The sequence below is a fragment of the Amblyomma americanum genome, chromosome 10, assembly GCF_052857255.1.
Source record: "Amblyomma americanum isolate KBUSLIRL-KWMA chromosome 10, ASM5285725v1, whole genome shotgun sequence".
Classification (NCBI taxonomy): Eukaryota; Metazoa; Arthropoda; class Arachnida; order Ixodida; family Ixodidae; genus Amblyomma; species Amblyomma americanum.
The window spans coordinates 36,262,218-36,276,092 of record NC_135506.1 but is presented as its reverse complement, the minus strand read 5'-3'; the positions used below and the strand labels follow the sequence as shown (position 1 = coordinate 36,276,092).

General features: G+C 48.8%; 1 protein-coding gene across 2 annotated transcripts in view; it reads right to left on the bottom strand.

Moving 5' to 3' along the window:
- Window positions 1-13,875, bottom strand: part of LOC144108840 (peroxidase-like) — a 106,237-nt gene that overhangs the window by 26,008 nt on the left and 66,354 nt on the right. The window lies entirely within an intron of this gene.

Below are 13,875 nucleotides of genomic sequence, written 5' to 3'. Positions count from 1 at the left end.
GGGGAAAGGAAATGGCGCAGTATCTGTCTCATATATCGTTGGACACCTGAACCGCGCCGTAAGGGAAAGGATAAAGGAGGGAGTGAAAGAAGAAAGGAAGAAGGAGGTGCCGTAGTGGAGGGCTCCGGAATAATTTCGACCACCTGGGGATCTTTAACGTGCACTGACATCGCACAGCACACGGGCGCCTTAGCGTTTTTCCTCCATAAAAACGCAGCCGCCGCGGTCGGGTTCGAACCCGGGAACTCCGGATCAGTAGTCGAGCGCCCTAACCACTGAGCCACCGCGGCGGGACAGTGAACAGCGCCGGTTTCGTTTCTCGCGAAGAAAAATTTTCAGAGTCCTTCGTTTCAAGAGGCATACAGCTTGCCCATGCAGCTTTAGCGGCACTCGCGTCGATGAAGCGGCGGCAGCACGAGATCGGCGGATTCTAGCCGAGAGAGCGACGTGGTGAGCGGCACCGCTGCGGAGAGGGATTAAACGCGAGGCCCAACCTTGGGACAACGCAGCGAGGAAAAGAAAGGAGTGCCGTGAGATGCCTGCTGACAAGTGTGCATGCGCGCCGCCTTCGAAATCACAGGTTTGTCTGAAGGCCTGTTTTTTCGCCTCGAGTGCTTCGAAAATAGCGGCGATATAAGCCGGGTTTTACGGCCAAAGCCAAGAACTGCACGCGGCCTGCGGGGCAGACGCTGCATTGCAGAAAAAAAGCTCTACATATACCCGAAGAACAAGTTTTTTTATATGTACATGTATCAACGTAAACCGAAGTCGGGGTACAGAGGTGTTTTCGCAATTTTTCCGTGTAAAAAGACGTGCTTTTCTCAGCTTCCTCGTAAATATCAGAGCTGTACTGCTAGGTTGATTCTAGCTAATAGGTCTGTACTGCTATCATCCTACTCTATTTCTCTGCTACTAATACGGTTGGCACTACCCTATTTTCTCTCGTGCTATAGCTCTGATACAGCTACTTTACTCCTACAACTACCCAGTTTACACTGGAACTCCCTTGAACGTCTCTTGGACGTCCCGAACGTCCACAGGTTCATGGTAAAACAGCGCGGAAAAACACGAGGACGGAACGAACACGACGGCACGAGCGCTGTGTCGCTGTGTTTGTTCCATCCTCGTGTTTTTCTGCGCTGTTTTACCATGGATAGTAGTAACCAACTTGCCCAGCTTTCCGTACTTCTAAATGTCCACAGGTCGTCCATGGGAGTTTTAATGTTTACTGGAATGTGATCTGGTTCTCATCCAATGATGAGCGCTATATATTTCCTATCAACTGCGAGACTAGCAGCCTCGATGCGTGTTTGCTGCAGCGAACTAATTGCTGAACCCCTGATATCCGCTATGACTTACGAATTGGAAGCTGGAGCGGGAAGCGGAGTTTTCAAACAGTTCTGTGCGCTTGGTGTATGACAGCAGCGCACGCCAAACCCAATCGCGTTCCTGGCGCTCAGGATCCTTTGGTCAATGAAAAGCGTCCTAGCTTCCCGAGAAACTGTGTGGTAACAATTATTTTTCGCAGTTCATACCTCCGCCTTTTTATAGTTATGTGACCTTTACTCTGATACTGGAAACAGCGACTGAGCTTCAAAGTCAGAGGGGGCCGCTGGCAATAATAAAGCGACAAAGTAATATATCAAGTACTAAATTGTTTAATATTGCGGTTCCTGCGCGCCTACAATAAAAGGCCCCCACCGAACGGCTCTTTGTGTTCCTCGATGACGCCCTGAAAAGCGGACAAGAAGCGATATACAGTTCGTCCCAGAAGATATTAAAGAACGGTGCAACGCGCACTCCATGGTCATTCAAGCTGCGTTAGCTAAGGTAGACGTTTGTTTTTCTCAATGCGCATGAAAATACCAGCAAAAAGATCCTCTTTGCACCGCGAGTCTGCGAAGATAGGTTCTCAAGTATAACGGAATAGAACCAGTTGGTAGCGTATTACTCCAAAAAGTTGAAAATAGCGCATAAGCTCCGCCTTAAACGCATGTGATAGCGTAGTGGGTTAGGCTTTCTATTCTGAGCAGTTTGACACCTTTGAACGCATTTTCATTTTTTTTCAATTGTTTCAATTCATTGATCAGTTACATACTCTAAATTTTCTTAATTAGCATCGTAAGCATTGGCTTTTCGTTCTGAACATTCTGACACCTTTGAACACGTTTTTACATTTTTTTCATTTCTTTCATTAAGCAATTAATTACAATTATTTCATTAACTCGTCACCGCCTATCACGCACCAATCAGTCATCAATCACTAGAACCACAGATTACCATGGTACGATTTTTTTTTACCCAGCCCCCGATTATTTCTGACACCTGGTGCCGACTACCAATAGGCCGAACTGCTTTTCGACCGGACGAGCTGTACACGCTATCGCGTAAAGAAGTCCTCTGGTTCGCTTCACTCCCCCCGCCAACACCTCACAGCGCACTCCGCAGTGTCCTCGTCCGAAATCAATACTCTGTGATCCACGTTATCATGCGATGCCACTCCATGTCTATATCGAAGAGAAGCTGGCGCTCGGAAGACATTTCGGGCAATTCCAGCACAAAATACGCCCCGTCATCGGGGGACCCGAGAAGTGAGCATGATGGCGAACTCAAGATGTCCCTGATTAAAGCGCCAAACTGCAGTTCTTCGTGAATTTATGTACGGGTAAAGAACACAGCACTCTCACAGAGGGGCTGTTCTCTAGTTACATTACTATACCTTACTTCTGGAAGCTCTAGACTGCCCAACCCACACGGAGTTCTTATTCCTGTTATTTTTGACTTCGTGGCGTCTCTCGCGTTCCCCAGCCCTCATATCAATTCGATTCCGGGGACTGGACGAGATAAGAGAGTTGGAGATAGATCGATACATTTGTCAAGACTTTGCACAGGGGCCGTATGCGAGCTCGGCGTGGTTTCCCAAGCCCAAAGGTTAAGGGGTCAACGCTCATGACAGGCCGATTCCTCGGCGGCTGCATACAACTTGCCGATAAGGACTAGAAGATAATAGGAAACGGGCAGCGCAAATACAGAGGGGAGCGCCAGCGTTTCCGGGTGATTGATACGTGCTCCAGGGGCAGTGCTGTAGCGGCGAGCGCGCGATAACGGAGCAGTGGATAACCGTACTTTTGCCACAGCCGTTTTCGTTCGTTGATAATTCTGATTAAGCGAAGAAGCACTCGCGGACCACATCTGTGAGATTTGGAAACCCGTACGGGCTTCTTCGAAACCCGTACAGGAGCAGTGCCCAATTCTTCGTTCATATATTCGTTTCATCAGGTCGATGAAACTGAAGATATTGGATAATTGATGGACTTGAATTTGGGTGATTGTATGATTGATTTGCCGGACTGAATGGCTAATTAATGTTTCCTTAGTGATATTTAAAAAGTAATATTGTATATAATGTATTCGTTTATTCAGCGATTCAGACTACACTACTGTGTGCGCTATCCATATGCATTTTCATTTTATAGTTCTACAAGTTATTGTACTCTTCGTATGTTTTCCAGTAATTTTGAGTTCAGTGTTTTGTCGTTAACTAATATACTAATGTGTGTTATGAACAACCTTTTTACCATTGTGTGATCCCCCCGTGTACAGAACGCCCCCTAAAATAACGACTTCGGGTGATATAGGTATTTTGAACAAGCAAATAAATATTGGTCGACTGATATTCGGATTAGTTCATTGGCTCATTGTTCACAACGTTAGCGTGCATAACGAAAATAGGTAAAGTCGCATGCCAAATGGCGGTATAACGGCTAGGACACTTTTCCGCACTACGAATGCTGCCGATTACCGTCTGATGCTTGCCGTTCGATCATTCTCTGATGCATGCCGTTCCTTTTGCATCTCCTTTCCAGGGGGCCCTGTCCTTGATTTTATTTCAACCCTTTTCATCACGCACAAGTACAAACAAAAACGCCTAAACAATTTGCCAACTGCGTTTACTTTCTCAGAACTACCCTTGACACCAATTTACTGTCGTTCCAAACAAACCCGTACTGTCGCTTGTTTCTTTTTTCGGTCAGAAAAGAAAGCGAAATACCAGAACACGCTTTGGAGTTTCTGTATATCTTCTTTCTCCCTCTCAGCTTCCCCACTGGAGCGCTTCCCTGCCCTTATCTAAATGGGCGCCAGTGCATTTGCCTTGCGCTCCAAATCACAGGAGCGTCTCGCGGCTACGGCCGAGGCAAAGTGCTTCTGCATATGCCACGTGGCGCGTCGCAGTGTCGTATTACAGTGTTGTGCATTGCAGTCAATCTGTCATACGTGTCCCCCTCTTTTGTAGAATAAATGCGGCTCACTTAAAAATAATAATTGGTGTTTGGGGAAAGGAAATGGCGCAGTATCTGTCTCATATATCAGCGGACACCTGAACCGCGCCGTAAGGGAAGGGATAAAGGAGGGAGCGAAAGAAAAATGAGGTGCCGTAGTGGAGGGCTCCGGAATAATTTCGACCAACTGGGGATCTTTAACGTGCACTGACATCGCACAGCACACGGGCGCCTTAGCGTTTTTCCTCCATAAAAACGCAGCCGCCGCGGTCGGGTTCGAACCCGGGTACTCCGGATCAGTAGCCGAGCGCCGTAACCACTGAGCCACCGCGGCGGGTGCGGCTCACTTGACACATTATTTTTTCCGTGAAACATTCTTAATCCTCGACGAGGTACCTTTAGTCTATGACTGCAGCTGCAGCCACTGCTGGCCTTACGCTGTGCAATAAGACAGCACCGGCGCGCCCAAAGAAGCAAAGTACTTGTTTCTATTGTATTTATTTTTTTTTGCGAAGGGAGAAAGGGGGCAAGGGCGACGTTCGTTTCAGTTTTCTTTTCCCGTTAATTTTTAGCTCACTTTCTCCTCCGCGCCGCGTTCTCTGTCCACCCTGCGGCAGCTCCTGCAGTCGTCAACGGCGCAGTCCATTTGCGTGTAGTCTTGCTTGTTTGTTGTTTCTTTCTTTCCCGCTTTATTTCAACGCACCGCACGCGCGCGCCGCGTTCTCCTTGAACGGAGAGGGAAAGGCGCACGCCCGCCGCCCCGTAGCAGGGCCGCAATTAGCCGGGCCCCTGTCGTGCTGCACCGCCGACGGGAGGCGAGAAAACTGAGCCACTATCCCTTTCCTCCTCACCCACATCTTCGCTTTCTTCATTCTCTCTCTCTCTGCTAGTAAGAAGCAGAACGCGACAGACTGAAAGTGGCCACTGCCGGAGTCGCCGCCGATCGATGTGCTTATTGCGTTTCTCTGCTGTTTTCCCCCGGTGCTGATTGACCCAGAATCGGCGTCCTTGAATCGCACTATGCGATAACAGCCGGCCTGTCGATCGCATAAAGAAAGAGGGGGAGGAAAAAAAGGGCTCGGCTGTGCAGCGGCTGTTTTGTTGTTTGCTCGCAGGGGCGACGCCGACGAAAACAAACCCGAGGCGGGCTTCGCCACAAGAACCCGCCCTGGACTCTGGCCGCTCGCTGCCGCTCGGGAGAGAGATACTGTATTCACTCGCAGGTAGGCCAGGTGGCATAGCACGGTCCTTGCCACTAAGACGTAGGCGAAAGGAAAGGTAGAAACAAAGAGAAAAGAAATGAGGGAAGAAAATAAGAGAGATGAAAGGAGCAGTTAATTCAAGTGAGGAGCAACGGAAAGAACACTGGAAGGAAAGAGGGAAAGGAAGAACAGAGGTAGGAAGAAGAGAGAGAGAGAGAGGAAGAAAGAAAGAACAGAAGAAAGAAAGTTATGGACTGAAGGAAAGAGAGAAAGGAATAAACAGAGATAGAACGCAGGAAAGAAGGGAAGAAAGAATGAACAGAGGCAGGAAAGAGAAGGAATGAAATAAATAGAGAGAGAGAGAGAAAGAAAGAAAGAAAGAAAGAAGGAAAGAAAGAAAGAAAGAAAGAAAGAAAGAAAGAAAGAAAGAAAGAAAGAAAGAAAGAAAGAAAGAAAGAAAGAAAGAAAGAAAGAAAGAAAGAAAGAAAGGAAAGCTCGGAGACTGTTCGTCCTATAGTGTGCAAATGTGCAAAGTGACAGCCATATAGACGCATGACCGGCCCTAGGCACAGCGCCACGCAATAAAAATACGTGCGCCTAGATCCAAGCTTCCTGGTAGGTCAAAGCCCGTGCCTTGCTATTGGTCCGCAGATGGTTAAGGGATGTTTTCACGTCCCAGAATTTCCCGGCCCTTATGTCAACAGCACCGCCGCGGAACCCAGGTATCGCCGTGATATTATAGGTCACGTTGTGAAAACAAATACAATGAGGTGACGATGGTAGCGCCCCCACCGACCGCGAATGAAACAATCACCAAGGAAGGAAATCTTTGCCCGCCGCGGAGGCTCAGTGGTTCAGTCGTTAGGGAGCTCGCCTACTGATCCGGAATACTCGAACCCGACCGCGGCGGCAGCGTTTCGATGGAGGCGAAACGCAAAGGCCTCCATTAAAACGGAACCCGACCGCGGCGGCTGCGTTTTTATGGAGGCAAGACGCCAAGGCGCCCGTGGGCTGTGCGATATCGGTGCACGTTAAAGATCGCCAGGTGGTCGAAATTATTCCGGAGCCCTCCACTGCGGCAATTTCACTCCTTCCTTTATCCCTTCCCTTACGGCGTGGTTCATGTGTCCAACGACATATGAGACAGATACTGTCTCATTTCCTTTCCCCCAAAACCAATTATTATTATTATTAAACGCAAAGGCGCCCGTGTGCTGTGCGATGTCAGTGCTCGTTAAAGATCACCAGGTGCTGGAAATTATTCTCGAGCCCACCACAATGGCACCTCTTTCTTCTCTCATCCCTTCTCTATTGCTTCCTTGACGGCGCGGTTTAGGTGTCCGCCGAGATGGGAGACAGATACTGCGTCATATCCTTTCCCCGAAAACCAACTTTTTTTGCAGAACAAGGTGTTCGTTTACCGTCCTTATGCGACGCGGACGCCTCTCGTCGTCGCAGTAAGTGGATTCTTAAGACCCATTCACATTTGGGAGTTGCAGAGGTTTTGCAGCCTTTTTGGTCGAAAAGCAATAGCCACTCACGCTGCTCAGTTTTCCAGGTTTTCAACTGCGAGTCCTAAACCCCCAACCAATCAGAGGCGCTACGGACGTGACCGGAAGCTTGTTCCACGTCTGCCTTCTCGCTGCCGTTAACAATAGAGATTGACAACTCTCGCTCCTTACGATATCATTTGTTTGAACAACTGTGACCGTCGGCACACTCGAGCCGATCCCTGGTCGCAAGCGACAGTGGGTCGCTCTTCCTTCGCGATTAACAAGAGTAAATTGGGCTTTAATGGGTCCACGCTTGGTATTACCGAAAAGGGTACTGCCGTACGACACCAAATGGGCACATTTAGACTCCGCCACATTGAGCGATGCCGTTTGAAAAGCTTCTCATACGTAATCACGAGAATGTTATCGCAGCGATTCGTATATAATGCGCACGCTTATGAACATCTGCACCTTTCTTTCTTTCTTTCTTTCTTTCTTTCTTTCTTTCTTTCTTTCTTTCTTTCTTTCTTTCTTTCTTTCTTTCTTTCTTTCTTTCTTTCTTTCTTTCTTTCTTTCTTTGAAAATTCGTTTTTGGGGAAAGGTAATGGCGCAGTATCTGTCTCATATATCGGCGGACACCTGAACCGCGCCGTTAGGTTAGGGATAAAGGAGGAAGTGAACGAAGAAAGGAAGAAAGAGATGCTGTAGCGGAGGGCTGGAATAATTTCGACCACCTGGGGATCTTTAACGTGCACTGACATCGCACAGCTCACGGGCGCCTTAGCGTTTTTCCTCCATAAAAACGCAGCCGCCGCGGTCGGGTTCGAACCCGGGAACTCCGGATCAGTAGTCGAGCGCCCTAACCACTGATACACCGCGGCGGGTACAAACGATCGGTGTATATATGCGGTGCACTGTGGTACACATGCCAGCGACAAGAAAACAAAAATGGAATGAAACGAAAGCGTGTTCCTCGAGATCGTGCTCCGAACATTCAGCGAGGCGCCTTGGGGCGCCTTCGGCGACGACGCTTACAGCTCGCCGTGTCTGCTCGATCGAAACGTGTGGTGTGGAGAGAAGGCAAGAGAGGGGAGGGGTTAGATAACCGGGCAATGGCACCACCGCCTCCGGATAAGAGGGAATTGTCAATTACGGACGCACATTGCGGCGCACCCTCCATGCAGCGATCATATATATTACGGGCAGGGGTGGAGAGGAGGGCATCACTTTATTTGTTTTTCTCTTTTTCTGTTCAAGGAACGCAGCTCGAGAAGTCGCGCTCGATGGATAGACTCGTGCGAGCACTGCCACCCTCCTCCCCCTCCCTCCCACCGCGGACAAGCGCAGTAATTTGTGTGAGCCCGGTGGAAATGCCTGTGATTCGGAGCGGCTGGATAAGGAAAGATAACAAAAAAACTGAGTTGTCTCGCAATCGACGACCGTCGATGTCGCAACTCGAATGCTCGACAAACACCGCCTAACACGCGTCGTCTGAGACAGCGAGGAGTGCGCTAAATGTACAGGATAGGCGAAGCCTATAGGTATGCTCGAGACCGCGCTATATACACACTTGCTGCTGCCGTGAGCTTCAGACAGATTGAACGCAGTGGAAGGCGAAGAGCGTAAATGTCCTCAGAGTGGTTCGTCCTTGCGTCACGATGTTTGCTCGACGAAAAAAACGCCTCTCATTCCTGAGATTCCGATGCGTCTTGTTTCAATTTGTCCCGCGACTCACTACGCGTGTTGCGTGGTTGCGTGGGAATTTTTTTGTTTCTAAGCGTCCCCTCCGAGAAGACAGATGGAGTGTCAACTCAACTTTCTCTGATTTCCATTTTGACTTCGTCGTTCGCCGCAACGATGTCCTTTTCCCCTTCAATTTTTTCTCCTTGTCCTTTTTTTTTTGTGTCAAAACTCGACACGATGGCCTCGATGTACGTTATAGTGCAACAGATGGCGCTTCTTTCGAGATATCTGCCCCCAAGTGCATTCCGGTGTTGCAAACATTCCGACCTTTCGCCAAGCGAAGAAGCATGCAACGAGCTGTGCCTTTCCCACGAACCGCGACGCGCGAGAAGACGTCACATTGCTTTTTTTTGCAGTTACTGGATGACACTGCTGCGTGTTTTAGACGTACTAGCTGCGTTTGACAAAATGCGCGGAGAAAGTCTGCAATCGTGTTACGAAAGCATAAAAAACGTGACAACGCTCGGGGAAAAAGGAGATGGTGCAACGGTAGCTTTATTAAAGTTATGCCGAAAAAGAAAAAGAATTCAACCGTCGTTGTTTTTGTTGCTTCTAGAAGATTTAACGGATATGCGAATGCATGGTCTCATCCCCCGTGAATCAGATGTATTAGAGACATTTAGAATAGAATGACCCTATCGGTTAGGGGCTTAAGGGAATAGCAGTGCTCCAGTGCGCATGCGCAGGACACTAACGCCCCTCCCTCCGGTTACTCTCCTACTGGACCGGGCAGTCACTCTCCGCTATTCTCCTATGCCCTTAATCGATAGGGCCACCCTATTGATAAGGTCATTTTGTTTATAAACGTCCCTATTAAAGCATCGGTGAGATGGTGAACTGAAGAAAAGGTTTCAATATTAAATTGAGGTCAACACAGCGAGCTATGGAAAGAAAAATAATAGGTCTTAAACTAAGTGAGAACAGAGAAGATTAGGTCAGGAACAAACGGGAGGTAATCAATTATCTCCCATAGCTGAGATCAAGAAAAGGAAATGAGCATGGGCATGTAAGGTAGTGCGAAGGTAAGATAATTGATGTTCCGGGCCGGTGTGCGAACAAGTCAGAGCCTGAGATATATAGTGGTCTGCCACTCTTGATAACCCGTGAGGCTCGTGGGGGCTACCTACGACAACTGACTTATAATAATAATTGTTTTTTTTTGGGGGGGGGGGGAAGGAAATGGCGCAGCATCTATCTCATATATCTTTGGACACCTGAACCGCGCCGTAAGGGAAGGGATAAAGGAGGGAGTTAAAGAATGAAGGAAGTAGAGGCGACGCAGTGGAGGGCTCCGGAATAATTTCGACCACCTGGGGATCTTTAACGTGCACTGACATCGCACAGCACACGGGGGCCTTAGCGTTTTGCCTCCATAAAACTGACTTGAGGGACTGGTTTTGCGTATTTGGCACCCTATGTCGACAACGAAAAATAAATTAGAAATGCGGCGATAAAGAGCTTCTCATGTTTTGTCCCCCTGGTGAGCCGAAGAAGTGAGAAGAGTACCTCTCTTCGTTCTCTCTCTTCCTCAACAAGATCACTGCTTCTCATTGAACGTTATTTCTTTATTTACGCCCTCCGCTTTTTACTGTGCGTTACTTTCTCCTCATTTATTTGGGTAGCACATTAGGCCCACTTTATTCCTATTAACGCAGCGGATTCCCCGTGAAGCGTACGTCAATGCGTTCGTCCAGGCTGTAAAGTCTCCCTAAAATCAGTTTTTTTCCACGCCATCTTTACTTCATTAGTGTAAACACAGTGGCCTTTACGGCCAGTTAAGCGACAGCGTTCACAAGTGCTCACAAACCTGACCCGTCATTTTGTTGGTTTCTTGACAAAAAAGAGATCGCGTCAAAGTAGCCCTCTGGATCAAAACATCCTGCTTTGACGACCTACATTATGCTGCTTATTTATGAAACCACCGCTCTGCCCTCTATAAACACGAAGTGGTCCCTTTGCTCGCTAAAAGCTTGCGCACGTTGTTGTTTACGTCCCAGATTCCAGAGCATCACCGAGAAGCTGGGCAGGTAAGGACGACGCATCGTGCCGCCCACATTACTGTAAGGCTACACAGACATTATGTGGCCTTGACGGAAGGAAGCGCACATAGAGAAATGTAAATTGAGTGTGGCAGGACAAAATGCAATCAGATAAGATCATGCATCAGGTTGCCTGTAAGAGCACGGATAGGATCCCACGCATGCGTTTTTGTCTGCTTGTAGTTATGTATCTACCAATTCCGGGGCGAAATGATCGTTCCTGGTAGCTGCGTTGTAAATTGTAAATTGGTTTTTGGGGAAAGGAAATGGCGGAGTATCTCTCTCACATTTCGGCGGACACCTCAATCGCGCCGTAAGGGAAGGAATACCGTCAAGCTTCACCCATTTCCGCTGACGTTTTCAATCGAATCCGCGGTACCGCCATCTTCAGTACTATCGTGTGATCAACTCGGTAGCATCAAATGCAGGACAAAGTCCTCTCTCATTATTTCTAATTAGCCCTGTCCTGCGCCAGCCACGTCTGCGGTACGAACTACTTTGCATTAAGCATCGCGCTTCCAGTGCGAGTCAAGTGTTCCGCGGCGTTCACTAATAACCGGTGCACGTTCTTTTTGCACCGCAAGTGCGATTCAGGGTGGAAAACAACGACTCGATGCGCCACCCTTGCACGTCTACTTCCTCCGGGGCGTCGCCACCTTACCCCCTCCCCTCCACTTTCTACCGCCGAAAGGAAGAACGGTGAAGCGCGACGCCTTGGTGGAAAAGCCCTTGAAAACGCCCCCGGGGGGATGTCGTGAGGAAGTAAAGAAAAAAGAACTAAAATAAAGTAAAGAGGACGCAGGCGCCGTCACGCGTGTCTTATGTCACAGTTCTCCTCTGTGCCTGCCCCTTCCACACCGGTCTCTCCCTTTCTCTTTCTCCTGGGTCGCCATTGTTACTGATATTCTTTTTTCTTTTTCTTTTTGTGGCTGCTGTGTTTCTTTGGTGTCGTGACACTAGGCCTCTTCTTCCGCGTGACCCGGGAGGAAGTAACGGAGACTGGTCCTCTTCGCTGACCCGTCCTCGGAGACGAAGGAGAGAGTGCGCGAATGTTTTAACGGACGAGGCAGGAAGTTTGTTCCGGCCTGTGTCGACGTCGTAGACTTGTCATCCGTGCTCAGTTTTGAAGAGACAGCGGCTTCGAATTACGACGCGGGGTGCACAGGTTGAGCTCACTGTCAAATCGGTGTGCGTAGCAGTGAAACGATGCTGTCTCTGGACTGAATTAAGCCGGTAAACAGGTAGCGCTGGAGACAGGCGCTGGGAACGTCGGAAATGATCGTGAGGCGAGTGGCATTCCGACAGGTCGGGTAGTTTTGAAGTTTCTGAACGACGCCGGCTTCTTGGCTCAGTACTATAATGATTTTCTTCAATGCGGCGAACATGTGAAGGAATTGCAATCTACCCGTAACGCGAACACTCCTAGAATCATCAGCACCGCCGTCATCATGACCGCTAGCATTACCTCCAGCATAACCACAATCGTCAGCATCAGCACAATCGACGGAATGCATGCGTAATCATTATTACACTGCTATAATGGTTTTCTTAGTACGATGAAGAGGTGAAGGAAACTGCATTAACACCTCTTTTTGTGCTAGTTAGTTGGTGCATACTTGAATTAGAGAAAAACTAGCGCCAAACCATGCAAACCACAAGACAGGAACGAAGACGAGACTCAAGCGCTTGTGTTAGCGCGTATCTCTCGTCTTCTTTCTCTTCTTGTGGTTTGCATGGTTTGGCGCTAGTTTTTCTCTAATTCAGGTGAAGGAAATGCAGACGATATTCACCACTAGCATCATCGCCGTCCTTACCACTAGCATTACTTCTATCGTAACCACAAGTATCCCCACCATAACAATCGACGAAATGCATGCGTAATAGTCGCCATATCTCGTCATGCCCTCCCATATTTCGTTTCTTCCTGTTTTTCTCATTAACCCTTCCCCTCTTCCTTAGCTTGGAGCAGCAGACCAGAGACGTGTTCCTCTGGTCAACTTCTCCCCATTTTTTAATTTTTTTTAATTGGTTTTGGGGGGAAAGGAAATGGCGCAGTATCTGTCTCATATATCGTTGGACACCTGAACCGCGCCGTAAGGGAAGGGTAAAGGAGGGAGTGAAAGAAGAAATGAAGCAAATTAAACATTTTCTTTCCATGATGCAGGTGAAAGGCGTTGTTACACACATTTAGACGATGACGTTCGCGGCAGTAAGCGTGTGAACTTAAGGCCACTCGCGAAAAGGAAATGATTACGTCGAACAACGCCACGACCAAAAAGGAGATCACTACGGCTGGCCAACAGCGCTGGGTTCAGCTTTACTCTCCCGATAGACACATTGGCCAGGAAGCTCCAACTGGAAAGCCTTATAAATTCCTCCTTCCGCAATCTATACTGCCGCCCAGTGCTGACTTAAACTCATCCTTCTCTTCCTGGAGAAAGTTTGCAACGTTCCTAATAATGAGCGCACAGGGCATGGTGGTATATAATCACAGTCCGCTGAGCGCCACGAATCGGTGGGGGCACATGGCCGCGAGGCGATTGTTCCACTGATCTCGAGGTCTTCCACTGCGCTCCGGGGACGCCAGCGGACGAATATAGATGAGAAGAAAATTCGGGAACGCCCAAAGCCGGCAGCGTGGATTTGTATGCGTCTTGCGGAGCGCGCACTTGCAGCCTAGCGCTCTCTGAGTTAATCTGGATTCCCATTACACACGGCCACTTGTACGGTGACCTCTTCGCCCACTTCCGTACACGGAGCCGCCTCCGCACACGCCATTATGCAGCCGCCCTGGAACGGTCCGTATGAGCGCCGCAAGCGATTGAGCTGTATGCATAGTTCTAGGGAATGGGCTTCAGCTCGAGCAGCTCAATCTTTGGGCCACCACGGCCTACTTGCTTAAGCACCCCTTCCCGACCCGCTTCACGACCTCCACCCTCACACGCTGCATACAGGGTAAAATAGGCTTTCGTGAGCCTAAGAAGGCACTGCAGGATAAAATATACAGGACATGACAGACAGTTTTCGAGACTCTGCCAGCAGGGTCATGTCTACACCAATGGGCAAGGAAAAGTAGCTTCCATTGCTGTCCAAATTGGTCCAATTATCCACCGCATCG